Below are 9,502 nucleotides of genomic sequence, written 5' to 3' on the forward strand. Positions count from 1 at the left end.
TATCCAATGACATTAATCGGTTGCCATAAAATATTGTCTCAGACACGTGGGTAAGATTTCACTAGACAATTAACAAAAATAAATATTAAAAATGACCCATTCCCAATTTCTTCTTTTAGAATAATTGAAAAGGCACAAATACTTGTTTCAGAAATGATTGCAGAAACTGATTTAGTAATACCTAACTTGATATATAAGCTAATTGAACTCTTAATAACTACACACATGTGGCTCTCACGAAGAAATTTTCAAAAGACAGTTTAAGTACTCGGTAGTTCTATTGTTAAACTGTTACTAAATAATGTTTAAAAAATTCAATATCCGTCAAATTGACGGGTTCCGTGAATCCGGTGTTAAAGGATAAACTGACGTCCATACTTAAAGCTTGAAGGAAATGCAGGAAACCGTCGCATCATAAATGATAACGGTGCAAAAAGTCATCGATGATCGCTGGAAGACGTCGCGGAAGTCAGTCTCCCGGACGTCACGCTGACGTCACGTGAACGGGTAAGGCCGCAGAGCATTACGGATATTCCCAGATCGTAAATCCGTCGTGGTGGGGATGGTGGAAACGGAACAGTGACGGGGAAGGGCCGATAAATAATTTACCAAACGCCGTGCGATGGCAGGCTTAATGGATTAGACGAGCCAGTGCAAATATTATTGCAAGGAAACGGCGAACGTCGCCGCGGCGACGCCCAGTCTGCCCGATTGGCCAAAAACGATGTCAACCAGTCGTCCTTCGGCCAATCGGCGAACACCGGATGTGTGTCTAACGCATCGATCCGTTGTTCCCTCCCCTCTCGTTCTGTCTCGAGCGCGCCGTCGAACATCCTGGACGACTCTGCAACGGGCTCGACGTAATTCCGTCACCTCGAATCCTTTTTCGATTCGACGATTCATTCAGGGTGCACTGTTTTTGCAGGGAATGTTATTTAACTGATTCTCTAATAATTTTGATAAATGATAAATTAAAGAATTCTTTTTTTTGTCTGACGATTGATGCACGGTGCACTATTGTTATAGGAAATGTTATTTAATTGATTTCATAGTGAATTTGGTAAATGGGGAATTAAAGAATCCTTTTGTTATTTGACGATCGAAGCTCTATACATTATTTTTGTAAAAAAAACTGTTATTTAATTGATTTCGTGATAAACTTGACGAATTTAACAAATTACAATCGAAAGAATAATTTTCTTCATTAATTATGAGAACGTAATATACAGATTCAATGCCAGATTCTTTAATTTGTAATCTTCTGTTATTTTGGTATAAATATTGATTACTAGGGTTAATTGTCCTAGGATTATATATTGATTAAACTGATTAAAGGGTTTCATTTGAAAATGACGTGTACTTGTTACAATTACAAGAACCATTTAATAATGTTCAAGCAAATATCTTGATACCCTTAAGCTTCGAGGAATCTTGAAATAAATTGATGTGTGCAGAAAATTATTAAGGCTGAATATTACCGAGAGTAAAGATATTATCGAAAACTGACGTTGCAACGCAGTGAAACTGGCATATTTTTTGGGATAGGTACGGACTAAATCGAGAGACCGCGCCTGATTTACTGTTTCCTTTAGGGGAGGGGGTGGTCTCCAGCGAACAGGTCCGGAAATAAAGTTTTAAGGTTCAATTAATTGTGATTGATGATCACACACTTATTTGGACACTCGGTTGAGAAATAAAATACTCAGAATGGAGGACAAGTGTTTTGCTGCATACTTACGCCGTAAAAGTTTAGATCAGGGGTTCTCAACTCATACTTTACCTTTCGTAACTGACAATTTACAATTTGAAACACTCATAAAATTTCGAAAACTATTAACATTCCATTGACACAAATAAGACAAAAAATTTACCAAACAATAAATACATTAGGAACCACTGCGCCAGCCATAATTATCTAAACAAAGCTAAATAAACATAAATAAACTCAAAATTGCACATTACATTATAAATTATAAGCTCTATCAATAAAAGAGAAAATTTCACAAAATCGCACTATATTCCCATGATTTTCAACACATTGAACCCATTAACACGTTGACTATGATAGCCACCAATGACCAGACGTTGCGAATCCTTTGAAAACAATTACAAGAAGAAAGCTGATGTTGAATCAACATATTTACTAACATAAGTAACTAAACAGTAGTGTAACTTAAGAATACCTTTATTTACCTTTGTTACAAAGCAGTAAGTAATATTCCACATACATTAACCCCTTAAGTATGTAATTTACTTAAAAAAATCTCTTATTGTGCGCGCAATAAAATTGAATAATGGAGTGTATACTCGTCAAATGTAGGCCAAATGCACGTATAATACATTCTAACGAGAAACTAATTCGAAACGAAGAAGAATTACATGTTTGTCTGAAAGACTAAATAGTCTATCGTTATAAAAGTTGGCACCGTTTAGAGTTTTAGGATAACCTGAATACTCGTTAAACGCAGTTAACTGGTTAACGTAGGAAACAATATTATATATTGCCTCAGTTTTACGATTGCCGGCCACGAAAATGACTGCCACGGCTCAAGTGAATGATAGTTATGTGAACCACGCGGTAGCCAACATGTTAATGCACCTATTTTCCCACCTGACCGCCAGCGGAAGTCGGCTGGACGTGATCGTGGCCGGATCGCTAGCGTAACCGCGATCGTAAACCGTGCCGCAGCGCCGGTAGCTGGAAGACCTGTCACATTCTCCCATGGTGATCCCAGAAATCTGAGAAACCACCTAAACTAAACATAGCGACCCACCACGCTTCACCGGTTTATTTACGAACGCGGGAATCTGATGGAGATCCTGGCAGCGTAGCCCCGCGCGTGACTGCGAGCACCGTTTTTTATCGCCCGCTTCAGGACAAGGGCTCCCAAATCCTCCTTACCTCAGTATACAGTTAATATTCCATCTCCCGCATCGAATACACTCTTCACGCGAATTATTCACACGTTTCCCTGCGCAAAAAGCATGAAAATTCAAAGTTAACCTCTCGGAAATTCGAAAATTGGCGCGCATCGGCCGCCATTTTGACTCAGCTACCGCCAAGCTTCTTGCCTTTAGAAGACTACCATGTTTTATCGAAGAAGATTATGAAATGTTATGAAATGATTGATATTTTTTAGTCATACAGTTGGATCTTCTATAATGCGATTAGAAATTGTTGAGAAATTACTGCAAATGTGAGATTTTCCATGAGAAACTGATACAGACAGAGGACCAACTTACATAACTCCTTGTCCTGATTTCTTTTACGACTGTGCTTGATAAAGCTACTTTATCTTTAATAATTTAGTAGAAAGAAAAGAATTTGATGCTTATTCTGTATCTACGTTTACTGTAAAAGTTAAAGATTGATAATAGACAAATAATATTTCATTTATATGACAAACAAATAAATAGCATTTGGAATGTCGAGCTTGCTTGACAATTTTCATCACAAGTCTGACTGGATATTATAGTTATTGATACAAGTTGATACAATAACGCGAATATTTTAATCGTGTTACAGAGTGTTCTACTGTACAGCAATACTCAAAATTAAAATTCTTAAAAAACTATTTCTTAATACTAAAATTACAAATATAAAAAAAATAAAAATTAATCACAATATAACATACAGAAATCGATAAAAATTTGTATAGACGTAATATAAGTTATAATCGAGACACCTGTTAGCGGAATCTTGGTTTTAACCCCTACAATATCGTATCAAATTCCTGGCGAAGATTTCTAATATGGTTTGACAAATATAAATGTCATTCAGTTCTTTCGAGATCAAGTGACACATTATTCTTCTTGTTAGTAACTTTTGTAGTTTAGAGAGAATCTAGACATAGGAAGAACATAAAAGAACATAAAGTGCATTATTAATTATAAATAGTTCTAACAAGTGTAATCGCGACATTCAATCGTAGAGCAAGGAGTTAACAAATGAAGCGAGACTGTAATAATTGGCTCGAAGAATTCCGTGCAACTCTGTTGCAGAAGTTGGTTGGTAATCCATCCTGGAATCAGCCAATTAAAGTCCACGATCAACATCCCAATTCCTCTAATTAAACAGCGTGATCACCGAAATCCGCGTCAAAGTAGCAAAGGACGACAGCTCAAAGAGGACGGGCTAAGATAGGGATAGAGGAACAGGGGGATAGATAAAGGTCCGTAGGACTTGCTAGGAAGGCATAACATCTGTTCCCTGTCTTTTCCTACTAAATCACTGCAATTTCTGTCACTCCTTTCGTTTTCCCTGGGAAGATGAATCGTTCGTCGTTAGTGCCAACGACGGCCTCCGCGGATACCCCCTCCCCGCCATCCTCGAGTATACAGGGTGAGGCGTGTAAGTCGTAATAACTGAACGCACCCCGAGATCTCGGTAACACTGACAAATGTTGATAATAATACGGTTCAAGAGTATTACAGGATGTCAAAATTTTTACCTTACCACTTTTCTCGCTGAAAAGGATTATGACGGTTTCGAAGTTATAAAATATTTTTTGTAGATAATTATTGTATTGTAATTGATTACAGATAAAGGCATAAATATTTGGATTTAATGTGTTTCTAATTTTAAGGATTGATATTGGACAATCTGTTAAAGGTTTTATAATTAAGCCAGTGAAACTTCTCTCGACATCTGGAGACACATGTGTTTCTCTTTTGATTTATAGTCTTAGTTGATCTTAAACGACTGGAGTCAATTAATTACGAGGAAATTTAATTGAATTGTAGAGTTTTTGAGATTTTGAAATTTTAATGTACAGGAAATGCGATCAATTGTATTTTAGTTTTGATAGTTTTAACGTTTTCTAGGGTTATTGTCGTCTAATGCAGATTTTGCGATTTATGTGCCTCACACTGTATATGCTCGTGTAGAAGCAGTCCAATGGCACGGCACTTATTCGGGGACCGATTTACGCCGGCAGTAAACCGTTCCGCGATGCTGTGTGCCACTCAGACGGGACGTAGGTAAATACACGGGAACCACCGGGCCGGTGACGCTCGAACGCCGATGGACGCAGATGAAAATAGAAACCGGTAAAGATCGGCCGGTTCTCCGTGATTAGCGGATTGGAACTCCTAATGCTGGACCTCTAAAAGAAGAGATCACCGCTGCATTTAACCCTCCGTGCACTGTCCAAGCGATTTCCGCGTCCATGTTACGCGACTGAAATTAGATCACGCTGATATCCAATTAGGGGTGGAAACGTAGAGGCTTTGACTTAAAATTGAATGTTTATATAAAGCGGTAATACGAAATTTATCAATATATTTTTCTAGTAGTAAACGTAACAAGGACCATCTTTTTTAAATATCTGAATTTTCAAATTTTCAACTCTTTAAGTTTCCAAATTTCCAAACTTAAAAACTTACATGCTTACAAACTTTCAAACCTTCAAACTTCCAAACCTTCAAACTTAAAAACTTTCAAAATTTCAACTTTTAAGTTTCCAAATTTTCAAACTTAAAAACTTACAAGCTTACAAACTTTCAAACCTTCAAACCTTCAAACTTAAAAACTTTCAAAATTTCAACTTTTAAGTTTCCAAATTTTCAAGTTTAAAAACTTACAAGCCTACAAACTTCCAAACCTTGAAACTTAAAAACTTTCGAACTTTCAAACCTTCAAACTTTAAAAGTTTCAAATTGAAAAAATAAGCTCATAAAAGTTCGGAAGTTCCTTATGATCCATGACTTCTCATTAAGTTACTTCCCAAAATGTGTATCTGCCATCAAAAATTCCTCAATATTTCTAATGACAAACCTTTGTTCCACAAAAGAGTTAAAAGTTAGTGTTCAAATGTTTTCATAATTGTCTCGGATCTATTGTTTTCACTGACTCACTGATCACTGGAAGTTCCAACCAATGGAAACAGTACAATGACCTTTTTCCTCATTAACGAGTGAGTATTTCAGGAAATACGCTCGACTGGAAACCAGGGGCGGGGAAAGTTAATAAAAGGCGCGTTCCTTGGGCGGGATATCGGCAGAATTCGGTAGCCGATCTCCATTCGTGTCGCTGTGTAGTACCTCGTGCCGCGGCGCGGCGGTGGCGGCTAATTAAGCGACGTAATGAGGTCGTCCCCACGAGTTAATTATTTCTCGGGTATCGTCGACGCGGATGAACGGTCCTCTGCGATCGTAGCTCTCCCTCTGCTGCCCCAGCGCGACAGGAAACGAGTGACGTAAAATGATTCCTCGAAAGCTGCTCCCGACCAGCGACAATTTATAAAAAGAAATTGTTCGGTTAACAGATTCAGGTCGGGACATGTTTCTATATGTTTGATCATAGATCGCAGTAATAACAATGTCTGTAAACATAATGTTTAAGGGCATTCTATTGTTGCGTCTTTAGTTTTCTGACTTCAATTGCTAATTGTATGTAAATGTATATAAATAATTTAGTAAATAATTGACTTATTAACGTTGATTTATTCTAATATTATAAATGAACTGTGTACTACTAGTACATGTTGTAGTGAACGTGTTAACAGAACAGGGGTTCGTATTTTAATAATATATTGATGAAGTTTAAAATATAGACAATAAATTGATTTTGATTATTTCTATTTTATAACGTTTGTTTGAAGAAATATAGATTGTGTATAAAGACGTGAGTTTTGTAAGTAGTGAATGTTAATTGTGTTTATTAAAGTGCAAGTGGATGTTAAAATATTTACGTTTGTTTGTTAATTTGTGAAATAATAGGAAAATATATTTTAAAATTTTTTATTCGTTTTGTAAATTTTGGAACAGTTGGTAACCTCATAATGGTGTTCCATTATTATTATGGTAGTTTTTATTATTCTATTTTTATTATCTTATTCGATATTAATATTTGACTATTATTATTCTATTATTATTGTCCTACTTGATATTAATATCTTACTATTACCATTCTATTATTATTATCCTATCAGATATCAACATTTTAATATTCTTATTCTATTGCTATTACATATTAACAATAAATATCCACAAGACTTCGACTGTTTAAGAACCAACTACAAATTCTTTCACAAATCGCCACACTTTCTCACAATTTTCATTCACTACTGAAGCTATAATAATGATCTCCTCAATTCCTATTTAAATACTTACGTTACAAATCCGCCATTTTAACTACTCAATGGCGCACAAAAACGGCAATGTCAAGCGTAAGAGGTTTAATTACGCGTTCAAGCACCTGGAAAGGAAAAATGGACCGACCGATTCAATAAATCCACGTAAATACATAGAACGGAACGGAACTGCCTCGTGGACATGTGCATCTTATTTTCGCAGGATCTCAGGCGAGACCGAGGTGTCCTGGCGCCTGGACCGATGATTTATTCTCGTGGGGCGTTCTCCGGCGAGAAGAGGCCGGGGTGGGAGGTCACGATCCTCGGTCGAGGGAGGAAAATACTCTGGGGGTGCGACTTCCTTGTTGTTTCGTGGACGAATAAATTGCTGTTTGCTTCTTTTGCGGCAGCGTTTCCTTGGATTAAGGTGCAAGGTTGCAGGAAGTGCCCGAGACGGATGTGAAATTGTGTTTTTAGTAGGAAGAAATAACGTTAGTGGATAATAATATTACCAATAATGATTATTATTAATCGCTTTTATATTATTTATATTAATCATTTTCAGTTATTAATAATTATTATTAAGTAATAATTTTTGTCATGAACAATGAAAACAACATTGTAATATTATAAAACTTATTATATTAGTATTACATTGTATTTCCTCTACTTATTATAGCATTGTAATATTATTTTATTATTTACTTGTTAATTAAACTGCATAATATGGACCATTATAACGTGAGTAAAAGAAGATTTGTGAATTATAAGAGATTTTTATTAATCTCAGTCTCTTAGTCTACAATTTTTATTGCTTGAAGTAGAATGGTTTTGTAAGTATGATGAGAAAAGAAATATAAATATTTATTTGTAATGAATACGTGACAGTGAATAATTATTTTTCTATATAAACATTGTGAGGCCGCTGGAAATGGAATACTTTTGATACTAACAATTACACAACGGATATTTATTTACCTCTACAAATTTCGAGGCAAACACACCAGTTATATAAATAGAATTTTAATTGTCCGTACAATATTTTTAACCCTTTAAACGATCAATGCAAGAGTACAAATTCTACGTTCTTTTAACCCTTTGCACTCGGTTTATTTCCAACGTTGTTAAATGTAAACTTGTATTCATTTTTAGGGAAATGTATTAAAGCAATTTATTGTGGTAGAATTCAACGTTTTATATTCGTTTTATTTATCATTTTATACTTTTTAAAACAACCTGCAACCTTTTACAACAAATTTGTATTATCATCTCCAGCATGACACGCGAGTGCAAAGATATAAGTATCAAAAACTTCACCAGAAAACAATAAAATGTACTTAAATATCCACGGTCCAATAACAAATAACAATTGCGCGAACTTAAGGAGATTAATTAACTAGAATCGCTTGTAATCATATGATATCAACGGTACAGATGATCTTTGTTCATTTACAGTAAAAAATGTTCGAACAGCCATGACGGGTACTGTGCCACGAACAAGTAAACAGAGAACCGGTAAGAAAGCTAAAGGCGGCTCCACAGGATGCGTCCTTCCTCCCGAGCGCACTCGGACAAGGGGCCATTCAAAGGAAATTCTAACTGTTTACCGTTGCGGTAAACCGACGGCTCCCTTTTCCCTTTCTTCTTTTCCGATCGATAAACGGTGAATCGTTCTTTAAGACTGGTGCCTATCGCCATTAACGAATCAGGTAAGCCCCGTACGCACCACCATTTAACCCCTTCGGTTCTTCTGACAGACCAGACTCGTCATACGATTTTTGAAGCTACTTATGACGTTTTCACATCAATTTTATACAAGTAAATTCATAACAGAGCAATAGAATTTAATTAATTTCCCATTTTTTCGTATACGGTAAGATATATGCATATTGTTTCCTTTTCGTGTATATTTTTTGTATATAATTAAATAATCAAATTTGGCAATTTTAGGTCAAAATATTAAGCGAAAAGATTAAATGAGCTCATCACTGTATAGAAACAAAAATATTGGTAAAATTAAACATTTTTTGTAGGTGTGATCGTTAAGCGAAATGGAAAAATCTTTTTTGGGATTATTTAGTAATACGTTAACTTTACTATCATATTCTTTTTATTATTTAAAATTATCAAGTGACAGCGTTATACAATATTGTCTATTATCATGTTTGGCAGGTCCTTCTTAGTTGTCACGAAGCAGGGAAAGTTACTGGAACATAAAAGGCATAATTTTTATGTGAACTTAAATACGAATATATATTTCGGAAGTAGCGTTCGATATTGTTGATGCCTCAACTTATTGAGTTCTTACAAACATTTAAACTTAACATTTATATTTATACTATATAATAGGCAATATTGTACAACGTTACCATTTTATAATTTCAGATAATAAACTAATAAGGAGACTATGGTCTTGCTAAATATCCTAT

This window comes from Nomia melanderi, chromosome 2 (assembly GCF_051020985.1).
Source record: "Nomia melanderi isolate GNS246 chromosome 2, iyNomMela1, whole genome shotgun sequence".
Taxonomy (NCBI): Eukaryota; Metazoa; Arthropoda; class Insecta; order Hymenoptera; family Halictidae; genus Nomia; species Nomia melanderi.